We start from the raw sequence: 18,157 nt of genomic DNA on the forward strand, positions 1-18,157 counted from the left end.
CCTCGACCTGCTGGCCACGCTCCTCTTGATGCAGCCCAGGATGCGGTTGGCCTTCTGGGCCGCAAGGGCGCATTGCCCACTCATGTTGAACCTCTCGTCTACCAACACTCCCAGGTCTTTCTCCTCAGGGCTGCTCTCGATCCAATCCCCGCCCAGCCTGTATTTGTGCTTGGGATTGCCACGACCCAGATGCAGGACCTTTTGATTGTTTTGATCCTTTTCCTGTTCAGTAGAATGTAATCACTAAATGAAGGAGAGAAACTCGTAGTTCACTGGTTATAGGATGGAGGTTATACATAAATCCTATAATCCATAGCTGGATTATAGGGTTTAGGTATATGCTATATAACTGAATGGAGCAAAGTTAAGTATTTGGAATTATGCCTGCTATTTCCCACATTGGTTTGAGAGGCTGAGGTTCAGGGTTCCTTATTCTAATCAGACAAACCAGGACTATGAATGACTCCATACTTACAAACTGATTGTAGCTTTTTAGGATAGTGCTGATCCAGAAGTATAACCAGTTCTAAAGCAATAGAAGTAGGTGACCTTGAGGTCACCAAGAAATCACCTCAAAAATGCAAAAGCAAACTCAAAATCCTCCACCCAAACTGTGCTATGAGTTTGGGATGTTCAATGTAATTTCCGTAGCTGGAATACAAGAAAATTAAATTAATAGCTTTGAACACAAAAGAAGTCCAAGAAATAAAAAAAAAAATAAATAAAATTTAATACATTTTGCACATTCCAGTTATATATATATATATTCCAGATATATGTTGAATATATATGGTAAATTATTAATTGGATACATGGTATAATAAGGACAAATTTGTTTAAAATTTTTTAAAAGAAGGCTATTAGAATCTAATATGTTACCCATTGAAATATAGCTCTATACTACAACTTATTTTATTGATAATTATACTGAAAATATATTTTTCCCTTTCTATATTGTTGCCTAATCTTTAACTTAACATTTATTTATGCAATGCATGTAACATTTTATAAATATACTCACATACACCAAAATAACTTCCTAAATTTATAGGGATCATTGTAAAAAAAAAACCCATAACAAACTAAAATCCAAATAAAAGATATAATATCTATATATTATCCTTTTTTTTTTTTTTACTCATATATATTATTATTATGGTCAAGTAAAAAAAAGATTAAACAGTGTGCTCAATATTACAAAAGAATAAGCAATGAAATTTGTGAATTTGGGACAAATGCAATGAACAGTCTCAGGTGGAAAAAATCTGGAATAGGCTACTGCTAATTTGCCCAAGATTGTACTATTCTGTTTGTTTAATTATTTTATCTAGGATTTAATATTTACATGCAAGTAGTTATTTAAGTGATTAAGACCAGAAAACTTGATTTTGCACTTCCCAAAATGGATGCCTTATTAAGCTGCAGTATCACTTAAGTAGGTGGGTGAGGAGGTCGGAGGGACTGTGAGTCTGAACTCTGTGTCAAAGTCTACTTATGCATTTTACATGTAAAGGTAATTGGATAAAATGTATGATTACCATTGGGAATGTTGACTGGAAATCAAGAAGGGTCTTAAAGCTCAGCAGAGACCTTGTCAAAGAGTAGTTGGGCTTCTTTTTTCTTATTCTTTGTATGACTTCCATAATGCTGCATTTGGTTACTAAAAAGTATCCTCTTTTTATCAGGAAGGCTAAGAGCTCAGCCTCAGGCTACTCTACAGTTTGGAAGTTCAGACACTTTCTCAGAAGGCAGATCTATGGGTTTAAGCATTCTGAGGGTGGGCAAAATTGATATCTCACTTCTGTTACTAGAAGTGCTAAAGGTTCTGTTACTACTAGGTTGTTGTGTGGAAAAAAAAAATTGTCTTCACTCTACTATCTGCTCAGAAAAGTACTTGGCATCTATTCCTGATAAAGTATTTTGATGTGACTCATGTTTTCTGTTGCTGGGTTCTGTTAGCTGATATATCATTTGGAAATGCAGGTGGACATGTGTGTCAGTGGAGAAAAGTAACTTCTCCAAAACATTGAAAGATCATTGCTGCCTCGCTTAGGAGATCCTGCTGGAGCTAGGAGACTACTTTATTGTGTTATTTTATCTCAGATAATATAGGTGGGTTGAATCTGGCCCCATGTTGCTTTACAGTTCACAGTCAGACCCTCAGCTGCTAAAAAAGCTGACGTAAGTCTCAATGATATCAGGCCTGAACTTTTAATATTCATTGGTTACACTTTGAATCCTTTTAGTGATGTCTTTTCTTCATTAACTTTCTCTTCTGATGACACATCAATTTCAGTGTTCGGACTGACAGTTGTCTCTTTATATTGATTTTTAAAATTAAGTTAGAAAAGATTGTGAAGTTCTTCCAAGTAGATATGAAATGATTTATCACTACAAAGAACTGTGCTTCTCTTCACTGGAATAGAAAAGAAGGGCTCAGCTCCCACTGCTAGCTAGGAGCTCTTTTGTATATTGAGCTACACTTAGAAGGTGCAGGAATGCTAGCATTTATTTAGGTAGATTTTACTGTGATGCAAATATCCTTTTAACATATAGATTAGAATAAATCTACACATTTTTCATAGCCTTTGGAGAATCAGTGTGCTTCATATGGCTAAGAATTAATCAGTCACCTTGCCATTTAGTTATTTCAGTTGGATTGCTTTGACTTACTTCTTCTTTGGAGAGATGCAAGGAATGCAGCTGTACACATGGTAGTGATAAAAGAATTTAACTCCTAGTGTCACTTTTATTGTGACTAGCAGCTAATAGATATTTTCAACAAATAGATATTTTCTGTAAAACAATGATAAGTAGTCTAGTAAATGGTAAGTTTACTAAAATGGCAATGGTGGCAGTTATGAAGTTAGCAACTTGATGAGACCCTCACTTGAAGACTACAAGTTCAGAATGAGAAATGGTGCCCTATTTTTCAATGATTTTTTAAATAATATTTTGAAGTAATAGTGGGGTTTAGTGCACTAAAACTAGTCTCTTTCCTATGTCATAGCTACTTTGAGGCCTCTTCACTGTTTCTTCATCTCACCCTCACAGTACACCTTTCCCTCACACACTTCATCCCTGCTGTCTCATTTCTTCTTATCAATTAGTTTTAATAATCCATCTCTCTTTCTGTTTTTTTTTTTTTTTTTTCACTTCATCCAATCATCTTGAATGACTGGATATCACAAAAAAAATGGTGGGCATAACAAAAAAAGCTCAACATAAGTCGGCAATGCATGCTTGTAGCCCAGACAGCAAACCACGTCCTTGGCTGCATCAAAAGAAACAGGGCCAGCAGGTTGAAGAAGGTGATTCTCCCCCTCTACTCCATTCTGGTGAGACCTCACCTTGAATACTGTGCCCAGCTCTGGAGCCCCCAACATAAGAAGGACATGGACCTGTTGGAGAGGGTCCAGAGGAGGGCCACAAAGATGATAAGAGTGCTGGAGCACCTCTCCTATAAGGACAGGCTGAGAGAGTTGGGGCTGTTCAGCCTGGAGAAGAGAAGGCTCCAGAGAGACCTTATAGCGGTCTTCCAGTACCTAAAGGGGGCTTATAAGAAAGATGAAGAGAAACTCTTTAGGAGGGTCTGTTGTGATAGGACAAGGGGTAATGATTTTAAGATAGACTGAGGCCAATTCAGACTGGACATAAGGAAAAAAATTTTTACGATAAGGGTGGTGAAACACAGGAACAGGTTTCCCAGAGAAGTGGTGGTGGATGCCCCATCCCTAGAAACATTCAAGACCAGGTTGGATGTGGCTCTGAGCACCCTGATCTAGTTGAAGATGTCCCTTCTCCTTGCAGGGGGGTTGGACTAGATGACCTTTAAAGGTCGCTTCCAGCCCAAACTGGTGTATGATTCTGTGATCTTCTATAGCCCAATAAATATGGTTATTGTAATTACAAGTAGAGAGTCACAGATTTTGAAGACTCAGGACTTGTTTGTGCTTGTCTTGGCCTGAGTGATTTGATCTTGTTTTAGATATGTTCCAACTGTCTAATGATCAGGTAAATTTTAAAAAAAAAAAGTTTTATTTTGTAGTGATAATAAGTAGTCATTTTGTGTAGGTTAAATTGTCTCTCAATAAAAAGTGGTATGGATGAGTGGACACAGAATGATACCAGAGGCTATTTCCTAGAATTGAAATCTTATTATGGGCAGACACTTTATATATGCAGCTAAAATTTATTATTCATATAGTTGAAAACTTAACAGTTTAATCAAAGAATTTTTATTAGTCCAGATTTAGTTATTACATAAAAAAAAAAGAAAGTGTACTACCAATATGAAAAAAATAACCTCTCTTATAATACAGTTTAAATTGTTGTGCACACATCCTAGTATTAGCCCTTTTTCTGGAGTTACGCCCATCTTTCCACTGCTGCTCTGTATCCTGAGGTAAATGGCTTTATTGTGGCGTAGGGTATGGCAAGTCCTCATTTGGAGGAGTATGGTGTTAATTAGACTATTTCTTCCTCCTTCTCTCTCCAGTATTTTCCTAGGGCTATTTTTATGTCTTTGTTAAACTCACTTTGCAGTTTGATCTTTCTTCAGTGGTCTGCAACGATATTATACATATGGTTCATTCTACGTATATTGTGTACTTTGTTCTCTTTATGGACAAATCCTAAAAACAGCTCTCATGTCTGCATTTCTCTGAGTTGTTTATAGCCCCGAGGTGTGCCGCCTGTATTCTCTCTGTTACTGTCTCATGCTTGTACTTCTGTCTGTATAAAACTATACAAACCTTAGTAACAGTAAAAGAAATTGGACATAGCCCCAGTCATTGGAAAAGTCCCCGTTACAGACACATCAAATGAAAACAAAGTTCCAGACAGGTTGAAGCAAATTCAGTAAACTTTGCAAGCCTCAGTCTTGAGGCCCCACAAAGTCAGTACATAGCCTGTTTTTAACACTGGCACTCATATATTTACTGGGCTACAAGGCTAAAAAGTCCTAGTTTGCAAACAGAAATCACAAACCACAAATCAGACCTGCTAGTGTTCAAGGTAAAATCATTTTCAAAGTTAACAAAGGGGATAGAAAACCTGAATAACTGGGAATCACTGAACAAAAGGGTACATAGAAAAACCTAGGTGACCTTTACCAACAGTTAAACTGCCAGCAGACAGCTGTGGACTCTGATGCCTTTCTGTGATGCTCTGTTGTGTTTTATAACTGTCATGTTTTGATTAGACTGTTAGAATTATCTTAATTGACTAAGAATAAATTCTTGATTTTTTTCATGCCATGACAAGATTTTGAGTGCAACACTCATTATTTTTTCAAACAAGAAAAAGAAAATGTTAGTCAATTATTTGACTAGGAATTTTGAGTGATTATTCTGTTTATTTAATGCTTAATACATCAAAAAGATTTACCAATGTCTGTCTAAAATCTACAATAATAAGGCAGATTTAGTCTTAATTTACTACTTTCCGATGAAGAAATTAGTATTCTTCAGCTGTTGGGATCCAAGTTTTGATACTTTGAATCCAAACATCTAGAAAATTGAACTAATCTCTAAATTCAGTTCTGGATTTATGCTCTGCCTTATTCTAACGTAAAGCTGAATTGTCTTAATTCTATTGTACTGTAAGCTGTAAAAGTCATAAATGATACCTTTTTAAGGCATTCCTGTCAGTCAGTTTTGCTGTATTTGCCTTCATAAGAAGAAACATAATCAACAAATTAATTGTGAAAAGTCTCAACTAATACTAAAAAGTCCCAATGAATACTAAAAACATCCTAAAACTTCCCTTGCAAAAGTTGAAGGGGAACAACTAGCTCCTCAGTTGAGAGCTGGTGGATGTATAATGTGGAGAAAACAAGCAACACAGAGAGAGAATTTTCAGAGCAACGTAGAAGTGAAAATCTGGAATCACAGAATCATAGTATCATAGAATAGTTTGGGTTGGAAGGGACCTTCAAAGTTCATCTAGTTCAAACCCCCTGCAAGGATCAGGGACATCCGCAACCAGATCAGGTTGCTCAGAGCCCCGTCCAACCTGGCCTTGAATGTTCTCAGGGGTGGGGCATCAACCACTTCTCTGGGCAACCTCTTCCACTGTTCCACCACCCTCAATGTAAAAAATTTCTTCCATATATCAAGTCTGTATCTGCCTTTCTGTATTTTGAGACCATTACCTCTTGTTTCTCCCCATCTTTCTTATAAGCCCCATTAAGGTACTGGAATTCATTGAATGAAGACATTCATTGAATGCCTTTTTTGAAAAAATTATTTTTTTCTATGTGTTTTTGGTGGCTCTCCTTTAACCTGTCTTGCATATATAGATTCACTCTGTGAGCTCTTTGAAGTCTGGAGTGTCTACCTGTTGGTATTTGTATACCTCTAGTTGGATTGTACTAATCTGTAGGGACAGTATGATTAATGCATTTTACACTATTTAGTATACCTAAAAGGACTACTAAGTAATTAATTACATGTCCTGTTAAGACATTTAAGTAAGGTATAAATCCAAGCATCTCAAAAGTCTGTTTGTTTTATAGATGAAGAAAGAAGTAATTAATCCAGTAAGAAAGTCAGAGCACCCTAAAGAGTAGGACTAAAATGTGGCAGCTGTGAAGACTCTAAAAGGTGAAGAATACCAAAATCAGAAAAGAAGTTCAACACCATGCTAAGACAAAGCGATAAAAAAATTGTGTAGCCAGGAAGCTTTAGTAAGAACAGGATAGATAATAGGGTTATGGCTGCATAGGATTTTATTTTCTGAAATGTTTATTGGAGGAAGGGGGTGTTGTTGTGTGTTCTTTATTAGTGATTTTTTTTTCTCTGTTCAGCTTTCATGCTAAGTGGCAGATAGACAGCTCTCATATACCATGTTTACTTATCTACAAAGAGGTTACAGAATGTACAATGTTCTGAATGCTGATTAAGGTAGATCTCTGCATATCTGAGTTTAGCTATGCCTTGTCTATAATGGTCTAGCATACAAAACTTGCATTTTGAATAATTATGGTCTTTGTTGGAAAAAAAAAGAGAAAGAGAAGTGAAATTCAAAACTTGAACTGGACTAAGTTTTGTTAATATGACTATCTACAGCTATTGTTGATGCATTTTATAAGCCATATTGTAGTGTAACTCATACAAGCTTCCCTCTTTCATTTTGGAAATATTCCTTTCTTTCTTTGACCCTTGCTCCTGCACTGGTGTACTGGTTTTTTATGTTCTGCAGTGTCTCATTGTTATAAAAATCTCCAGACTGCCTTATCTCTCATTTCTATCTCTTAACACCTTTATGTTTCTTTTATTTTTATCTGTAGGACTGTTATAGTTCTTGATGATAGTACTATGACAGTTTATTTGATTTTTAGCAGGTAGCTTGCTTTTCAGATTGTATTTTCACATCCGCTTTTCAATGGTTATTCAATGCTAAATGAAACCAAATAAAACTCAGTTTGTATCTTATATTGATTTTCATTGGCAAATTCCACCAAGTTAAATCCTTTTAAAACTTCCACATTCTCACCTGTATTTTTGTGGAAGTGTTTTCATCTTTTTGATAGGTGATATCTCAGCTGTTTTGTAACTTGAACAGTTTATCTTTTCTTCATTTTGCTTTACTCCATTCAGTAGAATTTCTTTTTCTTTCTTTTTTTTTTCTTAGTGTAGTTTCAATTCTTATTTGCCAGTTTCAAGCAAACAAGTTTTTATGTCTTTCTCAAAGCATGAAAATTGAGGAATCTTTACAGTCAAATTCCTTAAGCAACCTATGAAACCTTTTCAATCAGTCATGGAACAAAATATTTTAAATATTATTATTAAAAAGAATGAAAGACAGAAATAGGTCTTAATTTAGATTTAAAATACTAGTCTTGGTGCATTTAGTTTGTAATTCAATGTCGTGGTTTAACCTCAGATGGCAATTAAGCACCATGCAGTCGCTCGCTTACAGTCCACTTCCTCCCCTCCCCCCACCAAGTGGAATGGTGGAGAGAATCGGAAGAATAAAAATGAGAAAACCCTTGGGTTGAGATAACAGCAGTTTAGTAGGTACACCAAAAGGCACACATGAAAGCAAAGAAAAACAAGGAATTCATTCACTGCTTCCCATAGGCAGGCAGATGTTCAGCCATCTCCAAGAAAGCAGGGCTCCATTACGCGTAACAATTACTTGGGAAGACAAATGCCATCACTCGAGTGTTTTCCCCTTCCTTTTTCTTCCCACAGCTTTTTATATGCTGAGCATGCTGTCATATGGTATAGAATATCCCTTCGGTCAGTTGGTGTCAGATGTCCCGGCTCTGTCCCCTCTCAACTTCTTGTGCACCCCAGCCTACTTGCTAGTGGGGTAGTGTGAGAGACAAAAAAAGGCCTTGATTCTGTCTAAGCACTGCTTAACAGTAACTAAAACATCGTGTATTATCAACAGTGTTTTCAGCACAAATTCAAAACATAGCCCCATACTAGCTATGAAGAAAATTAACTGTATCCCAGCCAAAACCAGCACAGTTAATAAGCAAATTAAACTCTGGCATAATTTCTGTTTCTGAGGGTGTTGTTGAATTGAAAAGACATTATCATTTTAGACAACTGGAAGAAAGTCTTGTTTTCAATTTTTGAAGTCTTATCTAATAGAAATGTAGCATTTGGGATGTCAACTTTCGAAATCATATTTTTCATAGACCTCTTTTCTGACTGTCAATTAATCATTTATCTCTCTTTATCTGCAAACTGCATATAGTGATACTGCCCACTATATAGTTCTACTGTGATGATACATGGAATATTGTGAAAGCCAAAATACCCTATTAATGAGTTGCATCTAAGGGAAATAAAATACGAAGAGTTATGTATTTGGTGATGAAAAAGATTAGATAGGAAGATGATTGGAATTTTCTATATAATGAATTTTCACTTAATTTAGAATCATAGAATCATAGAATGGTTAGGGTTGGAAGGTACCTCCAAAGGTCATCTAGTCCAACCCCCCTACAAGGAGCAGGGACATCTCCAACTAGATCAGGTTGCTCAGAGCCTCGTCCAACCTGGCCTTGAATGTTTCCAGGGATGGGGCCTCCACCACCTCTCTGGGCAACCTGTTCAGTGTTCCACAACCCTCATTGTAAAAATTTTTTTCCTTATGTGCAATCTAAATCTACCTCCCTTTGTTTTGAGACCATTACCGCTAGTCCTGTCACAACAGGCCCTACTGAACAGCCTCTCCTCATCTTTCTTGTAGGCTCCCTTGAGGTGCTGGAAGACCGCTGTAAGGTCTCCCCAGAGCCTCCTCTTCTCCAGACTGAACAGCCCCAACTCTCTCAGCCTGTTGATTATGATCTGGTTATTATCTGATTATTATCTGATTATGGTCTCTTCTCACTAGCAGATCTTGAATTAAGATATTTTTGTTTTTAAGACTCCAATAACTTTCTAAAACACAGCAGTAGCATATTACACAATCATTGAATAGTTTTAGGATGCAAACTACTGGTGGTGCTATGTAATTAATTACTTCTAACATGTACAGGTAGCAAAATAAAAGCTTTAAGCCCTATGTTGTTGTACATTTCTTGTTTGCATATGATCAAGAAGTTCAACATTAATACTGGATCAAAATCCACCTTACTCAGTTGGTCCACTTAGAAACCTAATGAAGTATCTTTTCTAAGAGACACAATCATAATCTTAGTATACAGGAACTCACACTGGTGATAAAATTCTAACCAGAAGCATTGTGTTTAGATTTTCAGGTTTTAACAACAGGCTTGTGTATATTGGCAGCAATAACTGCAAGCAGTTTCGATCAACAAAAGATACGAAATCAATAACTAAATAAATAATCTTAGCACTGCAGGTAAATTGTGTTCACTTTATAAAAGTCCAATTAATCATTGTATAGTAGCCCATCAGAAACTTCATATCTCCTATTGCCAGCATGACATGATTTGCTGATGTTAATCACCAAGCAAATCTATACTGAAAATGGCAATGCTTCTTAACCAATTGATATGGTCTTTGATATAAAATTAATACACATTAATCAGAATAAATATATCAATAAATTCTTACAAATCTTCCACTTTAAAAGGCAAAATAAATATGATACAAAATGATGAGTCACTTGGATAAACCTGCTCATTTTATCAGTTCCATAATTTCACTGCAATATGTTCAAACAGAGAATAGTTTGAAGATCAGAAAGGGTATCTGTCTCACCACACTTGTCTTTTTCAGTTATATGGAAATTATATTTTCCTATTTTATTACCTGCTGCCCACAAACAAACTGAAATATCTTTTGAAGTCACTTGGATTCTCTATTTGAATCTCTTTCTAAGGACATGTATTTATGGTTGTTAGAAACATTGTTTCAATTTCTGAAGCCTTGTCTTCATTTCCTATGACCACTCATAGGAAATTATTCAGCTGTCAATTTTTCCCCATGGTGCTTTAGAGAGAGAAAGCTCTCCTATACTGATCTTCATTGCTTTTTGAATTGATGTCTCTTCAATTAAGCTAAGAGTTAATTTCTGAAAAGCTAGAAGTGAGCCAAATCCTAACTGTCTTTGGATACAACAAGTTTTGCTCTGTCAAACATTTAACTGCTTTTAGTAGTGTTCATCAAGAATAAGACTGAGAACTGTAGATATAAGGGACCTGCACTGAATTTGGAGTGATTTTTCTCCTCAGCACTGTAGAAGCTCCCTGAGAAGTGGAGAGACTGCAGGTGATAAAAGGGAAATAAGTGATAGAGTCATCCTTTGCATCCTGTGATGAAGAACTGATAGAGACCTCATCTTAATGAAGAATTAAGTAGGAACACTGCTGAGAGGACTTCATGAGGCACTACTGGCAATACAGTGCATGGCTCAAGACCAGAGAGCAGCCAAGCTCCCTCCCTTCTGCCTGCCCTGGAGGACTCCTTTGCTCAAGTCTCAGGTTGCTCTGGCTCAAACACAAGGCTTCAGTGAAATCTTAGGCCTTGTTTAATTAACTAATGCCTCTGTGATTTAGCTTGATTTCATTTTTCTACATCCCTCATACCTGTTTTTCATCTCTGCAGGTTAGCTTACTTCCTGCTGTATTCTATAGTGGTGTGTTTGTCCTGAGGAGGAGCTGGATCAGACTCGGATTAGAGGACAAACCTGGTTGTTATGTCCCATGAAAAGTAGAAATTGTGAGTGGCTTCTTAAGAGACTCAACTGTTCCTGGCATCTGGTGCTTAGAAAAAGAAAGCAGAGTAACAGCAGTTGAATCTGTTCCATTGGTGATAATTTTATGAGAAAGATGTAACTTATGTGTATATCAGAAGCAGTCAGGGACTCTTTTCTCACCACTCTCAATCAACAAAAAAAAAAAAAAAAGAAAAATAAGAAAAATTTCCATTTAATTTAAAGAGTAAAATAGTTCTAAATTGGAATGAAAGAAAAGGAATCCAGGGAAATGTGTAACAGGGTTTGCTGACAAATATGTGTAAGAATTGTATCCTTGTCTCCAAACTCATGAACTCAGGCTTTAAATGGTAAGTACATTTGATCTCTTACGTGTACAGGCTTTGCATTAATCTAAACATCCATGCTATTTAAAAACATTCCAGGAATATTATGCCTTCTGTGATAGTAGAAAAATAAAATGATAAAAGCTTATTCCAAATGTTCCAGAAAATCTGACATTTTAAAAAATCTTATTAAAAAGCTTATAAAATTCAGTGTCATTATTCTTTCTATTCTTTTTGAACTATGTTGTTAGTCCCATAATTATTTACAACAAAGGCATATATGCTCCTCAGTTACAACTTAAACTGTAATTTAGCCTTTTTTTTTCTGTCATTTAAGTTGCATTAAAGTAGGAAAAGAAGTGGCAATGTTCTCTTTCATCTAATCTAATAATTTTCACATTTTCATAGATACAGAAGGTCTGGTGCAATGAGATTGCTTGCCTAATAACACACATAAACATGTATCAAAGCTGGTTCTATACTCATTGCAACAGAGCGTTTAACTGGGAAAGACCTCCTGCTCCTTGAGTCATCTGCTGTAATAGATAACCCAGTCATATAAGTTATTTCATGAGCAAATTGAAGTTTATCATCAAAGTAATTTTTGCATCCCCTTCATCCATCCTTCCTTCCTTCCGTCCTTCACATTTATATCCTTCCACCACAGCATTGTCACTGAGATACTGCTAGTCTGTTTTCACTACTCTTTAATGTCTGGGCTAAATAATAAGCTTAATAATAGATTTATTTTAAAAATATTTATTTATTTGATCCTAAATTTCTAATAATATTTTTGTTCCATCAACATAGGGGCTTCAGAAAGCGCAATTCAGATTAAATCAACAGGAACCTACCTCTAAGAATCTACCTCTAAGTGGTTTGAAATCTTCCACCAAGCCCTACAAAATGACCAGTAACTGCAAGAGGTAAGCATTCAGCATTTCTTCCCAGTGTTAGGTCAATAAAAGTTAGTCATCTGTTTAAATTCATTTTTCCTCTGATCATGGAGGCAAAATAATCTAAAGCATCAGGAAAATTTGAAATATTTCATTATTCTATGATAAAAATATTCTACCATCCGTATCTTAAGAAGCCTCATTCTTAAAAAAACTCATTCAGAATAAGCCTTATGTTGTCTCCTTTCTTGTGTGATTCCGGAGGAGCCCTTCTCCAGCATTCCCCTTCCTTTAAGTGGAGCACTCTAAAGATAATACATTATTGAAAGTAGACAGATGTCTTATACTACCTGATGACTCCTATTCTATGGCCTTTTAATACTAATGTTCATTATTTCTAGTGCTATTGACTGGATAAGGTGAATGACTCACTGGCTTTTTAACATTTTCTCTTAATTTTGTTTGTCTTAGATGTATCTACTTGAATGTATTTAGTACATGAAAACAAAACAAAACCCTAAGATCCAGAGGCATTTATAGGCCAGAAATGTCACCTGACTGAGAAACTTATGAAAAAATGGAAAAGAGTCCAGTGCCATAATCCTTGACATGCCCACGTGGCATTTACTGACATAAATATTTCTATCGACTTCAATGGCACTTCAGTATGAAAGCTTGGGTTAGTACTGCTACTTAGTAACTACTACTTAGCCCTACTACTTAGTCCTCTGTTAGAAGACTGAAATATCAAGGGAAGTAAGCAAGCAATTGGCTACCACAAAGGGCGGAACCTTTTACAGTCAGGGTATGGTTTGATATAGATTTCTTTAACCAGTTCAATTTCTGCCATTGCAGCTGACCTGGCACTTCGGTTATTCCCACTAATACAGATATCTATGGGGAATGAGATTAGAGAATTGGTTCAATTTAGAAATAGTTTTTGCTTCAGTTTTTTCTTCTCTTCCAAATTGTTTTCTTGAAGATTAGCTGTTTCACCTGGCAATTCTGGAGCCCCCCAAAAATCCTGCTGGCATAGCTGGCAGTACAGATGTGTGGACCATTTGGAGGCTGCTTACTGCTTGAACTGTGGCCAAAAGAAACCAGTGTAATATCACAGTCTTATCTATAACTAAACTAAGGTAGGAAGAGCAGCTATCATAAATAAATAAATAAATAAATAAACATAATAATTAAAAAAAATCATAAACTTCTCAGCTACCTAAATCAGCTCATTAGCTTTGGAATATGAAACATTTTGCACATAAGGTGTACAGGGGAAAAAAAAAATCAATATTTACTCATTGTTACTTTACACATCTTAACCAAATTAAAACAGAAGTCTTAAAATCCATGTAGAGTCATCTTTTTTACACCTGTTTAGGTGATAAGAGTTCCTGAAAATAAAACTCTTAGAAGTTACGATGAATGTAATTGGACATAAACTTAGGAACTTGATTTTAATAATCTTTTATTTTGAAAACTATTACTCATGTCTTAAAAATTAGGCTTATAGTTTGTTGATTTTGTCCTCTTTTCTAACTTTTTAATATGCTTGTTCTTTTACAGTATAAGCCCATGATAGATAAGGTAATGTACCCTATAGAGAAGTCTGGACATACAAGCTCTGATTGTAATAAGAGAAAAAAAAAAAACAAACTCAAACCAACAACTCTGAGGATGATTATCTATCTTATATTTTGGAAGATTCCAAGCCATCCCATATATCAATAAAATTTGATGCAATTGCTTTTTGAAGAATGGCATCCCAGAATTCCATGTTTGTTGTGTACCTTTGTCAAGGAAATTTATTTTACAAAATAAATGCTGTTAAATTACAATTCAATCCAACAGAAAAAGTAGCTAGCTTAATGGCATAGGTACCCTGTGATCTAGAGCAAATCCACGTCTTTTTATTGTACATGACATGATTCTGATTTCATAATGTGCTAAAAGTTTTTAAAGTTACAATGTAAATGTTAAAATACCCAAAATACAAGTAGAGAGAAATCAAACAATGTTTTATGCAATAAACAATTGATCCTTTATTTAAGTGCTAGTCTGTTAAATGTAAAGAGGCAGTTTGCTTCAGAATTGTAGTCAGATAGAAAATAAAATAGAATCATAGAATGGTTAGGGTTGGAAGGGACCTTCAAAGGTCATCTAGTCCTACCCCCCTGCAAGGAGCAGGGACATCCGCAACTAGATCAGGTTGCTCAGAGCCTCATCCAGCCTGGCCTTGAACGTTTCCAGGGATGGGGCCTCCACCACCTTTCTGGGCAACCTGTTCCAGTGTTCTGTAACTTGCATCGTAAAAATTTTTTTCCTAATTTCTAATCTAAATCTACCCCCCTCTATTTTAAAACCATTAGCTCTCGTCCTATTGCAACAGGCCCTACTAAACAGCCTTTCCCCATCTTTCTTGTAGGCCCCCTTGAGGTACTGGAAGACAGCTATCAGGTCTCCCCGGAGCCTCCTCTTTTCCAGGCTGAACAACCCCAACTCTCTCAGCCTGTCCTCACAGGAAAGGTGCTCCAGCCCTTTTATCATCTTCATGGCCCTCCTCTGGACCTTCTCCAACTGGTCCATGTCCTTCTTGTATTGGGGGCTCCAGAACTGGACATAGTACTCTAGGTGGGGTCTCACCAGGGCAGAGTAGAGGGGGAGAATCACCTCCCTCGACCTGCTGGCCGCGCTCCTCTTGATGCAGACCAGGATGCGGTTGGCCTTCTGGGCTGCAAGGGCGCATTGCCAGCTCATGTTAAGCTTCTCGTCCACCAGCACTCCCAAGTCCTTCTCCTCAGGGCTGCTCTCAATCCATTCCCCACCCAGCCTGTATTTGTGCCTGGGATTGCCATGACCCAGGTGCAGGACCTTGCACTTGGCCTGGTTGAACTTCATGAGGTTGGCACGGGCCCACCTCTCCAGCCTGTCAAGGTCCCTCTGGATGGCATCCCTCCCTTCCAGGATATCAACAGCACCACACAACTTGGTGTCGTTGGTGAACTTGCTGAGGGTGCACTCTATCCCACTGTCCATGTCGCCGACAAAGATGTTGGACAGGGCCGGGCCCAGCACGGACCCCTGAGGGACGCCACTCGTGACCGGTCTCCACATGGATATTGAGCCATTGACCACCACTCTCTGAGTGCAGCCATCCCACCAATTCCTTACCCACCGAGTGGTCCATCCATCAAACCCATGTCTCTCTAGTTTAGAAAGAAGGATGTCATGCGGGACAGTGTGAAAAGCTTTGCACAAGTCCAGGTAGATGATGTCAGTTGCTCGTCCCTTGTCCACCGATGCCGTCACCCCGTCATAGAAGGCCACCAAATTGGTCAGGTACGATCTGCCCTTGGTGAAGCCATGTTGGCTGTCACCAACCACCTCCTTGCTCTCCATGTGCCTTAGCATGGTTTCCAGGAGAATCTGCTCCATGACCTTGCCAGGCACAGAGGTGAGGCTGACCGGCCTGTAGTTACCTGGGTCTTCCTTATTCCTCTTTTTAAAAATTGGGGTTATGTTCCCTCTCTTCCAGTCATCGGGGACCTCACCAGACCACCACGTCTTTTCAAATACGATGGCCAGTGGCTTGGCAACTTCATCCGCCAGTTCCCTCAGGACCCGCAGATGGATCTCATCAGGTCCCATGGACTTGTGCACCTTTAGGTTCCTCAGATGATCCCGAACCTGCTCTTCGAGTTCAATGGGCAGTTCTTCATTCTCGCAGTCCCTGCTTGCACCTTCTACAGCTTGCATAGTCCCATCACCTGATTGCCTCTAATTACTGGATCACTCTGTAAGAAAGTATTCAATAAATACACGTCTGGAAGAAGTGAAGCTTAACAGTAAATCTAAAATACATGCATTTTGACATATCTAATAAAAAATCCAGCAAGATCTTGAACTTTTATGAGTAACCATGCACAAATGCTAGAATCAGATATTATGTAAATAGATTTTGACCCAACCTAAAGTTTGTTACTTAGTCTTTTTAGCGAGCCACCAGAATGTAGTATTACTGCCAGCATTATATGTTGAAGCCTTTTAATGTTGATGTCCATTTGCTACTCTTATTTTCAACGTTATCCAGGACTTCCAGGAACTAAATTCACCCTCAAATTGAAAATCAAATTACTGTAAGGGAGGCCTTTCTCCTTCCACATCTTTAGTAACACAAACACCACTAACCCTATTACACAGCCAGCTGGCTCCTGTTAAAGTCACGTTCTTTTGTATTAAGGATATGGGATGTGGAAAGATTTTAAAGAAAAGCTTAGTTTGACACATGAATAAATAAATGCGATACTTTTTTTCCTCTCTCCTTTTTTTTTCTTTTTTTTTGTTTTAAAATTTTGCTTTTGCTAGATCATTTGCTTCTACTTTCAGGCAAGAAGTAGGTGTGTAGAAAGTAGGAGTTTATTTTTTCCAGAGCAAGAATAGGGCAAATCTTCTTTAGTGGAAGTACAACAGAAATGAGCTGGACTAAAAAAGACAGCCATGTTAAGGAAATATGTTTTGTGGGCTTTGTTTCTAGTTTTTGCTTTTCTTCTGATTAACACTTAGGAGAATACAACTCTCTAAATTCAAAACAAGAAAGTAAATATGGAGGAAATGTTGAAAACTTAAGGTCAGAGTATCAGAGCCAGTTTAAGTCAAACACTGAAAATTTTAGTTATTTTCTTCAAAACAAAAAAAAAGGCTTCAGAAAGACTTCAGATACGAAAGTTTTCAACAGTGGAAAAACTGTGATTTGGCAGTACAGTAAGTCTAATACAAAACTTTACTAAAAATTCAGAAACGGGGAAATGAAGAACACAGGCTGTACATCATCACAGGAGGCATTAATCCTCAGGTTTACCTCTGATAAAATCATTTAGTTACTTACTTCACACAGGTGAGATATGTGTCTAGTGTCTATTATGTCAATGCAAATCTAATCAGGACAGTCAATAGATCTTAAGAGAGCAATTTGGTTGAGCAAATATAGGTGTCTATTCTAAGGTGAGTGTTTCTGAAGTTTCTGTTTGTAGCTCTATATTGAGTCTCATGGGAATTTGGACGTATAATCTACATTTAGATAGCAAAATATAAATGTTTTAATTTCACTTAATCTGCTATGGAATAATGATATCAGTAAAACACTTACAGGAGAAATATATCATCATATACACATACATTAAAATGTACAGTGAAATAAATTTTTATAAAAAGAATAAAGAAAGACATCTTCAGTTGACTCCACTGACCACTTATTTATTCTATGATCGGCTTGTCTATGAGTGGTTTATGGGAGGCAGTGTTGAAAGCCTTACTGAACCAGCCATCTCACAGTCAATGACTATCTGGTTGGTCCAGCAGGATTTCCCATTCAAGAAATCCTTGCTAACTGCTCCCAGTCACCTTCTTGTCCTTGCTATATTTGAAAACTACCTCTGCAAGTTCCTTTCCAGATTCAAGCCCAGATGGGCTTTGGCTTTACTAATCCAATCTCTGTATGCTTTATATTTCTTGCATGCCACCTGTCCCAATTTACACTACTTTTATGCTTCCTTTTTATGTTTGAATTTCACCAAGAGCTCCTTGTTTATCCATGCATGTCTCCTTCCACCTTTTCTTGGCTTTCTGCTTATCAGAATAGACCTTTCTTGAGCTTGAAGGAGGTGATCTGTGAAAGTCAACCATCTTTCCTGAAAACTTGTTCTCTCCAAAACTGTGACCCAGGGGATTCACCCCTGAACAGGCTAAAGTCTGCTCTTCTGAAGCCTAAAGCTGTTGTCCTGCTTTTTGCCTAGC

Source organism: Chlamydotis macqueenii, chromosome 2, assembly GCF_036417535.1.
Source record: "Chlamydotis macqueenii isolate bChlMac1 chromosome 2, bChlMac1.mat, whole genome shotgun sequence".
Lineage (NCBI taxonomy): Eukaryota > Metazoa > Chordata > Aves > Otidiformes > Otididae > Chlamydotis > Chlamydotis macqueenii.